Below are 15606 nucleotides of genomic sequence, written 5' to 3'. Positions count from 1 at the left end.
ACTCACTATCACTCTCACTCCCACCATCTCTCCGCCCCTTCACTCATTTCCAAACCTCTTGGTTGAACAGCCTCCCATTTCTGCTTGTCCGCTTCATTAATATAAGAGGAAAACATTCTCCACTAGACATTTCCAGACAGTCAACCTTCCATTAAGACAAGGTTAAGATCCGATTCATTCCCTTTAAACACGGGGAGAGCAGGTCTCCCTGTTCAGGCTCGGGGTCAGATGTGGTTTCAGTCCCATTCGTCTGAGAGAGACGGGGTCAGGAGTGGAAAATCACACCTTGGATTCTCTCTAATTAAAATGGAGAAGAAACCAAATTAAAACGCTCAAAACCACGGAGTGAACAATGGTTCTTCAATCTGACACAGTCCCAATGGAGTTATTTCCACCTCACCGTGAGCTAATCTTCTAATAGGGAATAGAATTCCTGGGGGAATTTCCCCACCGGCTCGCTCCTCACTTCAGGGGAATGGGACCCAACCACATCTTGGAGATCAGATTATCTTAATGTTCCGCTGATGATATCTTAATATTATCTGGTGTTTGAGCCACTTTTAATCAGGTTCATGGACAAATTCGTTCATCATCCCTTCTCCCACATTGCATCTCTCACTCTCATTCATTCTTTATTCCTTACAATCCAGAAAGGGTTCGGAATCAGAGCTCACCCCCAAATCCTCTGTACGCAGACCCCCTTCTGTTCCCCTGTTTGATCCAAGAGACCACTCTATAAATTACACCCTTTATAAACACTGAAAGCTGTCTCACAGTGCTGGACACGGAGTTAAATACACTGCAGTGTTTATAGATTGTTTTCCAGTTCACAGTCTGTTCCAATTCATTAGCTTCGGAAGGACGAGCAATCAGAATGAAAAATTGTACAAGGTCAGATGGCATCTGGATCACATTCAATTTCATTTGATTCAATGCTCCCCATGTACCAGGATGGCCGAGTGGTTAAGGCTTTGGACTTAAGATCCAATGGACATGTGTCTGCGTGGGTTCAAACCCCACTCCTGGTAGTTGTGTTTTTCAGGTGTTACTTGTCATCTTGCTGCTCAATTTAACAGAAGAAATAGGAGCACATGGTCCCTCGCGGCTTCTCTGTCATTCAATTAGATCATAACTCATCAAATCTTGGTCTCAACTCCTAACTTGAACTACTAACTTGTTCCCCACAACCCTTAATGCTCCTGTCATTTAAGATTCAGTCTAACTCAGCCTTGAGTATATTCAATGAGCCAGTCTCCACTGCTCTCTGGGATAGAGAATTCCAAAGATTCACAATCCTCTGAGAGAAGAAATTCCCCCTCATCTCTGTTTGAAATGGGTAATCCCTTCACACCATCATCCATTCTGTTGTTTAATCACTCCTTCCTGTGGTAGAAGGGTTTGGCACATACGGGGTTAAAGTGGGACTGAGCCCAGTACCACCTACACAATGATGTAAAAAGGCACATGAGCCAGACCTAGGGTCAGTGTGGTGTTGAATAGAGATGTATTAAGACCTGGACATGGAGTTAGCTCCTTGCCTGTACCCTTTACTGCGTATGTGTATATCATTACAAGTAGTTAATAAAGACTGCACTGGACAATGTAAAATCGCGGTCAATTGGCCCTTTAATTTTTGGCGGGCGCTGCTCTGACTCCCCCGTGTGCCCGCTGATTTCCATCCGCTGCTTTTACTCATGCAAATTAAATTCCTCAGCCTCTCGGGAACGCTGCGACTGTCCGATTCAGAAAGCAGCAAGCCTGCATTGAATTTGAACACCTCACTACTCACAACAGTAAATCGCTGAACAAAATAAGTCTGCAGATAGCTGACCCATGCAGCCATTGTTAAAAATTTTCCTTTGAGAAACACGCTGCCACCATGTTGCATAGCCCACCAAACCCGGCAAGCGTGGGCCCTTTGTATGACAGTGAACAGTGATGCCATCTTGGAAGCTTGTAAGCTCTTAAAGCTGTACCCACACTTTCAACATCTTTAACATGGATCACAATTCAACACTTCCAACTCCACTTGGACTAACCCAAGGCCCAGGCCAGTCACAGAATTAGGGGATTTGTAGAATTTTTTTTTTTAAGCTGCAGCATCGCTTCTGGCTTAAATAAAAAGTCAGAGGAAGAGCAAGTAACACACTTCTTTAGTATACAAGGCCAATTGTAGATGACATCATCTTAAGTCGGAATATTAATAAGTCATTTGCCAAATTTGATGAGGTTTTAAAATCCTTTGATGTTTATTTCCACTTGCAATCCAAAAAAAAATGCAGAGAGCTAAATTCAACAAGAGAGTGGGAAAGCCTGGGGAGCCTGTCGATTCTTCCATCAATGATCTCGACAGGATGGCAGACGGGTGTGAATATGGAGATTGGGAATCTGGACTCATCAGAGACAGAATCGTGGTGGGTGTTGCAGATGATTCACTCTGACCTCCAACAAACTAAAGATGATCTAACCCTGGACAAGGCAATCTGGATAGTTAGACTGTCTGAGCCACACGAGAAACACAGGACAACCCTAAGGGGAGAGAATACAACATGGGGCAGAAACAACCCTCAGTCCAGCTTAAAAAAGTCACAAAGGCACCGGGACAATCCAAATCAGGGAAAGCAATCCTATACTTACCTGGCAGGGGAGAGACCATGATCATGGTTGCTTCTGCATGTGCGTAAGGGTTGTTTTTGTGGGTATCATTTCTTTTACAGGGTGGTTTCAGCAAAGGCTCTGGCCTTTTTGCTCTTTGGTGTTGGAGGCTCTTCTGTGGCGGTTCTCCTTTGAAGGGGTTTCAGCGCCGAACTTTGGGAACTTAAAGAGGTGATGGCTGCAGCCAGGCACGCCCCAGGGTGTAGGTAACGCCGGTGGGTGGCTGTGACAGACAGCAATAGAGGTGCACCCATGGGCCTTCTTATTTAAGCAAATCCTTTTGGAGTCGTGTGGATTTGAAGCTGCGGAGATCTACTCCCTGCAGGACTTCCCCAGCACCGGATATTTCGACGTGACCTTCAGGAATGTTTGTGCCTGCGTCGAGTTCCTGAAGGTGTTTGAGGAGAAGAGAGACCAGCCGGAGATGAGGATCCTGACGGTGGAGCCACTCTTTGCTCTGCCGTTGCAACAGGACCATGTGATGACGGTGCATCTCTACAACCCCACGTCCCTGTCGCCGACATGTTCACCTTCCTCGCCAGGTACGTCGACAAGGTTGGGAGCTGCACTGAGGTTAGAGACGCCTTCTGGATTTGGACAGCAAACGCCAGGTTAAGGTCACGTGCAAGACCGACGGTAAGGGAGCCATCTTCCACCCTCCTTCCAGCTTCACTTTCGGGGGAAGCCGTGGCTCCCTTGTCTACGCTGGGCAACCCAAACTTTGTCGCTCATGCAGCAAGTCTAGTCATGTGGCGGCCAACTGCAGCACCGCCCTCTGCAAGACCTGCAAACAGGAAGGGCACCAGACAAAGGACTGCAAACAGACTAAGTGCTGCAACCTGTGTGGCAAGGCAGCTCATCTCTACAGGACCTGCCCCAAACGCTGCCTCCCTTATGCACAGGCAGCCAAAGCCAACGAGAGGGAAGCAGAAGAAATGCTTCGTGACACTACTACCAAGGACACTTGCAACACTCCAACCAGAACATTGGAGATAATAAGGAGACCAGCGCACCCCAACTTTGCCCACAACCCAAAGAGGCCAGCGCATCTCAGCCCCAGGAATCTGTGAGCAGTGAGGCGCTCAGCGCACCCCAGCTCCAGGAAGCTGGGAGCAGCAATGCCCCAGAGGGGGAGAGGATTGGAGAGACTTCTCCAACAGAGGACATTTCAAATCCCGTTCTCTGCACAAAACCCCAGATGCCACCTGAGTGGAACATCTCCAATGGGGATGTTCAGGACAGTTTCCTCAGCCCATCCAAAGTGAGGCAATTTCTGAACACCATGGGTATGCAGGAGCAGACCAAAGGTCTGGGACTCTCAGAGGCAAGAGGTTTGGTAAGAGAATAAATGCTTTAAAATGGGTGTAAAGATTGTATCCATAAATGTGAGTAGCATTAAATCTACTACGCGATGTGTTGCGACCTTGGACTACCTTGCCAAGGTCAAAGCTGACCTGTTGTTTCTGCAGGAGTGTGCGATACCGCACCTCAGCTCCTACAGGCAACGGTCAGGATGGTGGTCACACGGGCCATCGATCTGGTCGGGCAGAAACGACTCTAGTTCCTCCAGCCTGGGCATTCTGCTGCGGGGAGGCAACTTCACCGTCTCCGATGTTATGGAGGTGGTGGGCGGGCGCCTCCTCGTAGCAGACGTAATGTACAAGAATGCTCCACTCCGGTTAATTAACGTGTACGCCCCGGCACAAAAAGCCGAGCGGCTGGTGGTTTTTCAGCAGCTCCCACTGCTGCTGATGACCTCCAGGCCGGTCATTCTGGGCGGCAACTTCAACTGCACCATCGATGCGGCTGGACGATCCGGCAGGGCCGACAGCACATCAGACGCTACGTCCAGATCCCTGATGGAAACAGTAAAGGATGCTAAGCTGCATGACGTCTTCAGCAACCCTGCAGACGGAGCGCAGCGTAGATACACCTGGTCGCGGCAAGACGGGTCCATCCGTTCCAGGATAGGATTCCTGTTTGTGTCCCGTGCATTCGCCGTCAGATCCACCAACGTCAAGGTGGTGTTTTTTTCTGACCACTGCCTCCTACTGGCTGAGTGCCACTTAGAGAAGGACCAGAGGGTGGGCAGGGGGGCATGGAAGCTAAACGTGCAACTGCTGACCCCAGAGAACATTGAGGAGCTCAAGAGAGATTACAAAGGTTGGAGAACCGTGAAACCCCTCTTTGAGTCCCTGACACACTGGTGGGAAGCGATCAAGGGAAACATCAAGAGATTTTTCATCCTCAATGGCACCCAGAAAGCTAGAAAGCAACAGAGGGAATTGTCCCAACTCCAGAAAAACATGCAGAATCTGCTCCGGCTGCAGTCAATGGGGGTCGATGTCAAGGAGGAACTCCAAGAGGTGAAGAGCCAGCAAGCCTCGCTCTTTGCCTCGGAGGCCTCCAAGATCATCTTCCGTTCCAGAGTCCGCTCCGTGAAGCAGGATGTGACGTGCTCACGTTTCTTCTTCCAAAAACGTACACAGAGAGAGCTCTGTGATCAGCAACCTGAAGGAAGAAGACAGCTCAGTAAAGTCATCGCAGTCCGACATTTTGAGGATCAGCAAATCTTTTAATGCCGGATTATATGACGTGAAGCCCACAGACAGCACGGTCTCCCAGTCCTTCCTGTCCTCTATCACTGTCTTAGACGACAGTGCACGGGAGAGTCTGGACAAATGGCTGATGAACTGACTAAGGCCCTTGAGTACCTTGAGAACAGTAAAACTCCCAGGATCGTCGGTTTGCCGGCGGAGTTGTATTCGGCTCTGTGGGACTGGATCGGCCCAGACCTGCTGGAAGTGTACGAGAGTATGCTTCTGGCTGACAGCATGTCAGAATCCATGAGGAAAGGCATCATCACCCACATCTACCAGCAGAAGGGAGAAAGGGAGGAAATTAGAAATTGGTGACCCATTTCATTGTTGAATGTGGACTATAAGACTCTGTCCAAGGTCATCGCCAATCCGCTCTGGAATTGGTGATCCACCCTGACCAGACCTGCACTGTGCTGGGCAGAAAGTTCTCTGACAGCCTCGCGTTGCTCAGGGATACGATTGCCTATGTGCAGGACACCTATGTGTGGACACCTGCCTCATCAGCTTGGATCAGGAGAAGGCCTTTGACAGAATATCGCACACATACATGGTGGCTGTGCTCTCCAAAATTGGGTTTGGGGAGGGAATCCGCAATTGGATCCAACTGCTCTACACTAACCTCAGTAGCGCAGTCTCAATCAATGGGTGTGAATCAGATAGCTTTCCTGTTAAATCTGGAGTCAGGCAGGGTTGTCCTCTCTCACCTGTTCTTTTCATGTGTTGCATAGAACCCTTTGCTGAGTCCATCAGGAAGGATCCGGGCATAAGAGGAGTGACAATCCCAGGCAGTGGAGATACTCAGATCAAAGCCTCCCTGTACATGGATGACGTCTCCGTCTTCTGCTCGGATCCGCTGTCAGTGCGCAGACTGATCCACATCTGCGACCAGTTCGAACTGGCCTCGGGAACCAAGGTAAATCTTGGGAAGAGCGAGACCATGTTCTTCGGGAACTGGGCTGACCGATCCTTTGTACCCTTCACCATCAGGACTGAGAGCCTGAAGGTGCTGGGGATATGGATCGGAGGTACTGGGGCATGCATTAGAAATTGGAAGGAGTGAGTGTCTATGGTGAAAAGAAAACTGGGCATGTGGAAGCGACGCTCCCTCTCCATTGCGGGTAAGAACCTGATCATCAGTTGTGAAGCACTCTCGCTGTTGCTGTACATGGTGCAGGTCTGGCCCATTCCAGACTCCTGCGCGATGGCGATCACCCGAGCCATCTTTCGCTTTATTTGGACGTCATCTGCTGTTTAGCTTTCTTTTCCATTGCTGACTTACGAACATATGAAATAAGAGCAGATGTATGTCATTCAGCCCCTCGAGTCTGCTCTGCCGTTCAATAAAATCAGAGCTGATCTGTTTGTGTTTTGACTTCCACATTCCCACCTACCTCTGATAATCTTTGATTCTGTTGCCTGACAAGAATCTTTCTTAAATATATTCAATGACTCCACTTCCACCACTTTCTGAGGCAGGGTTCCAAAGTCGCACAACTCTCCTCATCTCTATCTAATAAGGCTGACCCCTCATTTTAAAATTGTGACCCCTAGTTCTGGACTCACCCACAAGAGGAAACTTCTTTTCTAAGTCCATCTTGTCAAGACCATTCAGGGTCTTATGGACTTCAATCAGGTCACCCCTCACTCCTCTAAACTCCGGTGGAAACAAGCCCAGCCTGTCCAACCTATCCTAAGACAATCTGCTCATTCCAGGTATCAATCTAGTAAACCTCCTCTGAAACACCTCCAACATACTTAATTCTTCCTTAAATAAGGAGACCAAAACTGCACACAGTATTCGAGATGTGGTCTCACCAATGCCCTGTCCTGTATTTCAATTACAGATCCTTAAACAAAGGGCTTGCTGCCGTCACAAACAAAACTCACTCTACTACCAAGGCTCTGCTGTAATTTATTCATTTTCATGACATCATAACACGAGGACTGTATGACATCAGAATATTCCATTGTTTCAAAATTATCCACATCAATAGCTACAGGAAAAACATTGAAACGTAGCAAGTTTCACTATTCAATGAGATTATGGCTGATGTGAATCCTAACACTATTTACCTGCCTTGTCCCCATCTCCCTGAGTTCCCTGGTCCAGCAAAGTTCCTTCAATCTCAGGCTTTAAATGATTAATTGAGCCTGTCTCTGTGATTGTATTGTGGGATTGAGTTGTAGCCTCCTCCCACCCTTTGTGTGATGAAGTGTTTCCTAACTTCTCTCCTCAATGACCTGGCTCTGATTTTCAGGTTTTGTCTCTTTGTCCTGGGCCTGAATTTCCCCTACTATCCTGCCCCAAATGGAGTGGGATAACTCAACTACAAACAGCTCGGGAGGAAGACTAGTGTAGGGAGAGATTGAGGCAATCCCAGCCTGTGACATCAAACATTTCCAAGTTTACATCAATAATTCCAACATTTCAAAGTGCCAGATCAGACATTAGACCATGGGCGCTTTCTGATATGGTGGCCAAGTGTGTCTGTATGATGTCATCACCCGCTGCCTAATTTAAAGGCCCATGGCAACAGTTAACAGCAGCAGATTAATAGTGAAATGTCTGTGAACTGATCATCCATCCATGCTAACTGGATGCATGGGTCCATGTCAGAAGTTTAGTGTTTAATTCGAGACAATTTCAGAAGAGTAAACATGCAAAGTTTTGAAGCAAACAAGTTGAGAGAGAATGTGAGAGGGAACTTATTTTGCATAATGTCCATTGTGTGTCTGATATGGAGTAGGAGAGAATTGTTTTTAATGAAGAGAGAAAATGTTGGAAATGCTCAGTGGGTGTGACAGCGGGTGTGTAGAGAGAAAGAGAGTTGCAGTTTCAGGTGGATAAGTTTTGATGAGGAGTGGGAAAAGATTGAAATGTGATGGGCTTTAGGCGAGGGGAGGGTGATAAAATGAAGAAAAGGGAGAGGAGAGATGAAATGCCCTGGTCAGGTTGCAGTGCCACGAAATGAAGAATGAGCAGGAGGGAGAATTCCAGCAGGCGGGGGTATATTTTCTTCTTAAAAAATGGCACAAAAACACAGCAAAATGATGGCTGAAATAGCTCAGTTGGGACAGTGTTAGATTGAAGATCTGAAGCTCCCTGGTTCAATCCTATGTTTCAGCAGCTCTCATTCTGGGAGCTCTCTGCTGCTGTCACTCCACATATCCCCCGATTCCCTGAGATCCAAAATCTGTTCTTTCTCAGCATTGACTATATTCAATGATGGAGCATCCCCTCCCCCTCTGGGCTAGAGAATTCCACAGATTCACAACTCTCAGTGAAGAAATTTCTCCATATTTCAGTTCTAAATGATGGGCCCCTTATCCTGTGTCAGTGCCCCCATGTTTCAAGATTCCCCAGCCAGGGGGGACAACCGCTCAATATTTACCCTGTCAATCTTCCTCAGCATCCTATATGTTTCAATGAGATCAGTTCACATTCTTCAAAATGTCAATGTTTATACCCTCAATCTGCCCAAACTTTTCTTATAAACGATCCCCTTCACCCCAGGGGTCAACCTGGTGAACCTTCTCTGAATTGGCTCCAATGTAAGTGTATTTGTCATTGAGTAAGGTGCCTGAATCTGTCTGCGATGCTGTCGGAGTGGTCTCACCAATGCTCCGTACAATTGTAACAAGACTTTTACACTTTTACACTCTGTCCCCCTTGTAATGAAGCCCAGCATTCAACTTGCCTTCCTAATTCCTGCCTGGACTTGCATGCTAACTTTTGGAGTTTCATGTATGAGGGACACCCAGTTCCCTCCGTACTGCAGCATTCTGCAGTCTCTCTGCATTTCAATAATATTCTGCTATTCTGTTCTTCCTGCCAAAGTGAATAACCTCACGTTTTCCCATATTTTTAACCATCTCTGAAATCTTTGCTGACTCCCTTAACCCATCGATATCCTTTTGCCGGGATTTTCCGGCCCCATGTGGCAGTGCCCATCACAGGGGATGTGGCAGGTCAGCCAAAGTTCCATTAGCTTTTGGCTGGACCGGAAGATCCTGCTGACAGTTGGTGCTGGAAAATCCCGACCTGTGTCCCCTCGCAATTTGCTTTCCCACCTATCCTTGTATTGGATGCAAATTTGTCAATAATACACTCGGTCCCTTCATGCAAGTCGCTCATATGGATTGTACGTAGTTGAGATTTTGGCAGGGGTCCCTGTGACACGCCTGTAGTGACCATTTGCCAACTTGAAAATTAGCTAATTCTGGTGACCACCCAGCATTCCCCTAGGCACCGGAAATGACAACGGCAAACTCAGCCCTGTCAACACTGCAATGTCCTCCTAACTAACATCTGGGGGCTAGTGCCAAAAGCTGTCTCACAGACTAGTAAAGTAATGGAATCATACCTCACAGATCAGGTCCCAGGCACCACCATCATCATCCCAGCAGAAGTGGCGGCATAGTGGTTTACTGTCGTGAGGGAGTGTCGACTCTGGACCCCATGAAGTCTCATGGTATCAGGTCAAACATGAAGGAAACCTCCTTCTGATTAGCATGTTCCCTCCTCCCTCAGCTGAAGAATCAGTGCTCCTCCGTGTTGAACACCAATTGGAGGAAGCACTAAGGGTGACAAGGGTGCAGAATGTTCTCTGGGTGGGGGACTTCAATGTCCATCACCAAGAGTGGCTCAGTAGCACAACTGCTGACAGAGTTGGCTGAGTCCTAAATGACATAGCTGCTAGACTGGGTCTGCGGCAGGTGGTGAGGGAACCAATAAGAGGGAAAAAAAATGATTGACTTCATCCTCAACAACCTGCCTGTTGCAGATGCATCTATCCATGACAGTATTGGTAGGAGTGACCACTGCACAGTCATTGTGGAGACCAAGTCCAGCCTTGACGTTGAGGGTACCCTCCATCGTGTTGTGTGGCGCTACCACTGTGCTTAATGGGATAGATTTCAAACAGATCTAACAAATCAAGAGTGGGCTTCCATGAGGCTCTGTGAGCCATCAGAAGCTGCAGAATTGTACTCGAACACAGCCTGTAACCTCATGGCCCTGCATATCCCCCACTTTACCATCATCATCAAGCCAGGGGATCGAGCCTGGTTCGATGAAGAGTGCAGGAAGGCATGCCAGGAGCAACACCAGGTATACCTAAAAATGAGATGTGAACTTGGTGAAGCTATAACACAGGACTACTTGCATTAGCAGCAAGTGATAGACAGAGCTAAGCAATCCCACAACCAATGGATCAGATCTAAGCTCTGCAGTCCTGACACATCTAGTCGTGAATGGTGGTGGACAATTAAACAACTCACTGGAGGAGAAGGCTCCATAAATATCCCCATCCTCAGTGAGTTTCTGCAGAGCATCTTGTGCACTGTGCATTGGTGATGGAGGGAGTGAATGATTGTGGATGGGCTGCCAGTCAAGTTGGCTGCTTTGCCCTGGATGGTGTCAAGCTTCTCGAGTGCTGTTGAAGCTGTACTCGTCTAGGCAAAGGGTGATTATTCCATCACATTCCTGATTTGTGCCTTGTAGATGGTGGACAGGCTTAAGGGAGTCAGGTGGTGAAATACTCACTGCAGGATTCCTAGCCTCTGACCTGCCCTTTTAGCCACAGTATTTATGTGGCTCATCCAGTTCAGTTTCTGGTCAATGGTAACTCACAGGATGTTGATAGTGGGGAATTCAGCGATGGTAATGCCATTGAACGTCAAAGGGAGATTCTCTCTGGTGGGAAATGTTCATTGCTTGGTACTCATGTGGCATGAATGTTAATTGCCACTTGTCAGCCCAAACCTGGATATTGTCCAGTTTTTGCTGCATTTGGACATGGGCTGCTTCAGTATCTGAGGAGTCCTGAATGATGCTGAATATTGTGCAATCATCAGTGAACATCCCCATTTCTGACCTTATGATGAAGGGAAGGTCTTTGATGAAGCAGCTGAAGATGGTTGGGGTTTGGACACTGCCCTGAGGACCAAGGCTGTAATGAGGTCTGGAGCTGAATGGCCCTGGCAGAACCCAATCTGAGTGTTAATGAGCAGTAACAGTGCTATCAAGCAGCACTTGTGACAACCCCTTCCATCACTTTTCTGATGATCGAGAGTCGACTGATGGGGCAGGAATTGGCTGGGTTGGATTTGTCCTCCTTTTTGTGTGGACGGGTCACATCTGGGCAATTTTCCACTTTGCTGGGTGATGCCAGTGTTGTAGCAGCACTGGAACAGCTTGAACAGGGGAACGGCAAGTTCTGGAGCACAAGCCTTCAGTACTATTGCTGGAATATTGTAAGGGCCAGTGCAGATGCAGATCCAGGGCCTTCAGCCATTTCTTGACATCATGTAGATAAGGTTGTAAAGATGGCATATGGAATGTTCTCCTACATTGGCAGAGGTATGGGATATAAAAGTAAGGATATAATGTTGAAATTGTATAAAACACTGGTGGGGCCGCAACTGGAGTATTGTGTGCAGCTCTGGTCACCACATTACAGGACGGCTGTAATAGCCCTGGAGAGAGTGCAGAGGATGTTTACAAGAAGGTTGCCAAGAAGGTTAGAAAAGTGTAGCTACGAGGAGAGATTGGATAGGTTGGGGTTATTTTCCTTAGAACAAAGAAGGCTGAGAGGTGACTTGATTGAGGTGTATAAAATGATAAGGGGAATAGATAGAGTGGACAGGGTAAAATTGTTTCCCTTGATGGAGAATTCTTGAACCAGGGGATAAGTGGCAGAAGGTATAGGGGTTCATGAGGAAAAACCTTTCTATGCAGAGGGTCTGGAATTCGCTGCCCAAGGTGCTGGTAGAGGCAGAAGCTCTAAACTCTTTTAAAAAGGACCTGGATCTGCATCTTAAGTGCTGTAAGCTGCAGGGCTATGGGCCACGTTGAAGGAAGGTGGGAATGGAAAGGGCACCTGGGTGTCCTTGGGCTGACATGGACAAGCTGGGCCGAATGGCCTCCTTCTGTGCTGTAACTTTTCTATGGTTCTATGTGGAGTGAATCAAATTGGCTGAAGACTGGCATCTGTGACGCTGGAGACCTCAGGAGGAGGCGGAGATGGATCATCCACTCGGCCCTTCTGGCTGAAGATTGATGCTAATGCTTCAGCCTTGTCTTTTTGCACTGATGTGCTGGGCTCCCCCATCATTGTGCATGGGGATTGTTGAGAAGTCCCTTCTCCAGTGAATTGTTTAATTGTCTACAACCATCCACAACTGGATGTGGAAGGGCTTAGATCTGGTCCATTGCTTGTAGCTCTGTCTATTGCTGCTGCTTCCACTGTTTTGCATTCAAGTCATCCTGTGATGTCACTTCACCAGGTTGACACCTCATTTTTAGCTTTGCCTCATGCTGCTCCTGGCATGCCCTCCTGCACTATTTATTGAACCAGGGTTGGTACCCCAGCTTGATGGTAATGGTAGAGTGGGGAATATGCTGGGCCACAAGGTTACTGATTGTGGCTGAACACAATTGTGCAGCTGCTGATGGCCCACAGTGCCTCATAGATGCCCAGTTTTTGTCGCACCAACACTATCATGGACAGAGGCATCTGCAACAGGTAGATTGGTGAAGACAAGTTCAGGTAGGTTTCTCCCTCACCACCTGCTGCAGACCCAGTCTCGCCGTTATGTCCTTGAGGACTCAGCAGCTGTGATGAACATTTAAGTCCCCCACCCAGAGTACATTTGTACCCTTCTCGCCCTCAGTGTTTCTTCCATGTGGTGTTCAACATGGAGGAGGAATGTTGATTCATGAGCTGAGGTGGGGGCAGTAGGTGGTAATCAGCAGGAGGGTTCATTGTCCATGTTTGACCTGATGCCATGAGACTTCCTGGGGTCCAGAGTCAATGTTGAGAACTCCCAAAGCAACTCCCTCCTTCCTGTACACCACTGTGCTGCCACCTCTGGTGGGCCTGCCTTGCCAGTAGAACAGGACATCCCCAGGGACGGCGATGATTCACATGTATGACGATGTCAGGCGACTGCTCGGGGTTTCTGTGAGACAGCTCTCCCAATTTTGGCTCAAGGCACCAGACATTTGTAAGGAGGACAGGATTTGTCGTTGTTGCTTCCAGTGCCTAGGTGAATGCTGGATACATCCAGTTTCTTTTACTTGCTGCTACTGAGTAGCTTGCTAGGCCATCTTGGGACACCACCAATGCAAAATGGTAATTGTGTACCATCTACAACATGCACTGCGCTAACTCAAGGCTCCTTCTTCAGCAACTTCCAAACCCACAGCCTCTACCATCTAGAGGGGCAGCAGCTACATGGGAACACCAGCTGCAAGTTCCCCTCCAAACCACACACCATCTTGTTGTGGAACTATAACCACCGTTCCTTCATTGTCACTGGGTCAAAATCCTAGAACTGCCTCCCTTTCAGCAGTGTGGTGCAGCTGAATATCCATGGAGTGCAGCAGCTCACCAGCACCTTCTGAGGGGTAATTAATACTGGCCTTGCCAGCAATACCAACATCCTTGGAAAAATTAATAATGCAACTTCGTCTTGGATCCCCCAGTGCCCAAAGAAACCATTGGTTTCTCAGAGGAGACCATTCTCCCTGCTGCAACCTTCATCTCTGCTTAAGTCAAAGTGATTCAGTCTTGAACACCCAGGGAGAATAAATGGTTTAGTGATCACCACCAGAACTGGCTGGATCACATGAAGCAGTGTCCCGCTGTCCAACGCCAAAACTCATCACTATTTCAGGATCATGATGCAATGTTAGGAACCCTCCATCCTCTCTCCTTGAAACTATCTTTGTAAACACCTTTCCCATCACCAACAACAAGAGCAAACAGCTCATGAACTTTGTGAGAAAGGTTCAGATCAGCTGCTTCTGCCACTTCCCTCCCTTCCCCTCACCCATCAGGACAAACTTCCTCTCGGGCTCTTCCCTATCCTAGCCCTAAACTCATGTCTTTCTCCATCTCCCCTCAGGCACTCTCCAACCTCATCTTGTTTACGACACCTCATCACATGTACCCTGAACCTTACTCCCACTAAACTGTTGAGCACCCAATTTTTCTTCCTGGTCTGAATGAAGAAATATTAATACTTTCTTCTCCTCAGGTACTCTCACCCTCCCCTTCAGTTTCACTCAATAGCCCTGCTCCAATGTCAGTTCAGGTTTGTTGTTCTCAATTCCCGACAGAGGGGAAATAGTTCACCAAACCCACCCTACCAACTCCTCCCAACAGTTAAACACCTCAGATCAGCCTCAACTTTCTATCTAGGAGTTAAACTGCTCCTTGCCCCAATCTTTATTCTGGCCAATCAGCATCTAAACTAAGAACACAATGGCTCCTTTGCTGTTCGATGTCCAAACCTCAGAAATCCAGATGTGTGGGTGCCCAGAGTTTGGAAAACTGAAGCATCACATCTGAGAGAGGCCAAAATGCCATTAGCCCCAATTAACCATTTACAAGTGAGGTACTGGACTCAGATTTGTTCCTTCAGATAACAGCATGATTTTTCTAGTTTTTGTTCAAGGTGGATGACCTCACTCCATCACAGAACATGAACAATCATTTGGTCACTCACTCAATCCCTTTTGCTCCTGTCTGCTTGAATATTACCACCCGCAAACTTGGATATCCCTACAAATTACAAATGAAGTTCAGGCACCAGATCAGATCCCTGGAAACCACCACATGTTAATTCCTGACAGTCAGATGATGCTCTCTGTGTCCCCAATCACTTCATTTTCCCTCCATGTCTGAGAAAGATGGAATCCCCTCTGGAGGTCCACATGGACAATACCCTCATTAGTGAGCTCCAGTGAAAATGGAGAGTTTAGTCCCATCCACTTAAAGCCATGTTGTCTCTCAGATCACCTTCTGTTTGAGCTGCAGATTCACTATTCCCCACAATAGACAGGCCTTTGTTAACTGGTTGACCAGTCAATTAGACAATTTCACCAGATGTTAGAGATGAAAGACAAATTATTGCAAGCAGGATGTAAATTTGATCAGTGTAGACTAGACCATTCATACTCACTGATTACAGCCAACCTCAAACATTCCAATACAGTGAGTCCCCTCTCCAGGGGGTGAACATCACCGTGGAAGAGAATGAGGCAGCCCAAGTAAACACCCACACCAGCCAGGCTCAGGAGCAGGTCCACAAGGAGGAGCCAGACTTGCTCACACCCCCTCCCCCACACTGGGTGGCTATAGATACCAAGCCTGGGGTCTGAAGCACAAGAAAATTAGTTACTGCTTCTCTCTATCTTCAGTAAACCCATCATTAGGAGGCCTAGTTCTGTGCTTGGATAGACTAAACCCAGCCATTAGTCCCATGCAGGCATTTAATTAACATGGAGGATGCAGAAACAAATCAGCTCCCAGAAACAAGGTAAAAGGAATCACTGCTTTATTGA

The 15606-nt window shown here is 47.6% G+C and overlaps 1 non-coding gene across 1 annotated transcript; it reads left to right on the top strand.

Moving 5' to 3' along the window:
• Positions 1-945: 945 nt before the first annotated feature.
• Positions 946-1028, top strand: trnal-uaa. Its single transcript has one exon. It is a non-coding gene; the product is annotated as a tRNA-Leu (tRNA).
• Positions 1029-15606: the final 14578 nt, after the last annotated feature.

The sequence above is a fragment of the Carcharodon carcharias genome, chromosome 30 (assembly GCF_017639515.1).
Source record: "Carcharodon carcharias isolate sCarCar2 chromosome 30, sCarCar2.pri, whole genome shotgun sequence".
NCBI classification, from domain to species: domain Eukaryota; kingdom Metazoa; phylum Chordata; class Chondrichthyes; order Lamniformes; family Lamnidae; genus Carcharodon; species Carcharodon carcharias.
This window is presented reverse-complemented; position numbering and strand designations above follow the sequence as displayed.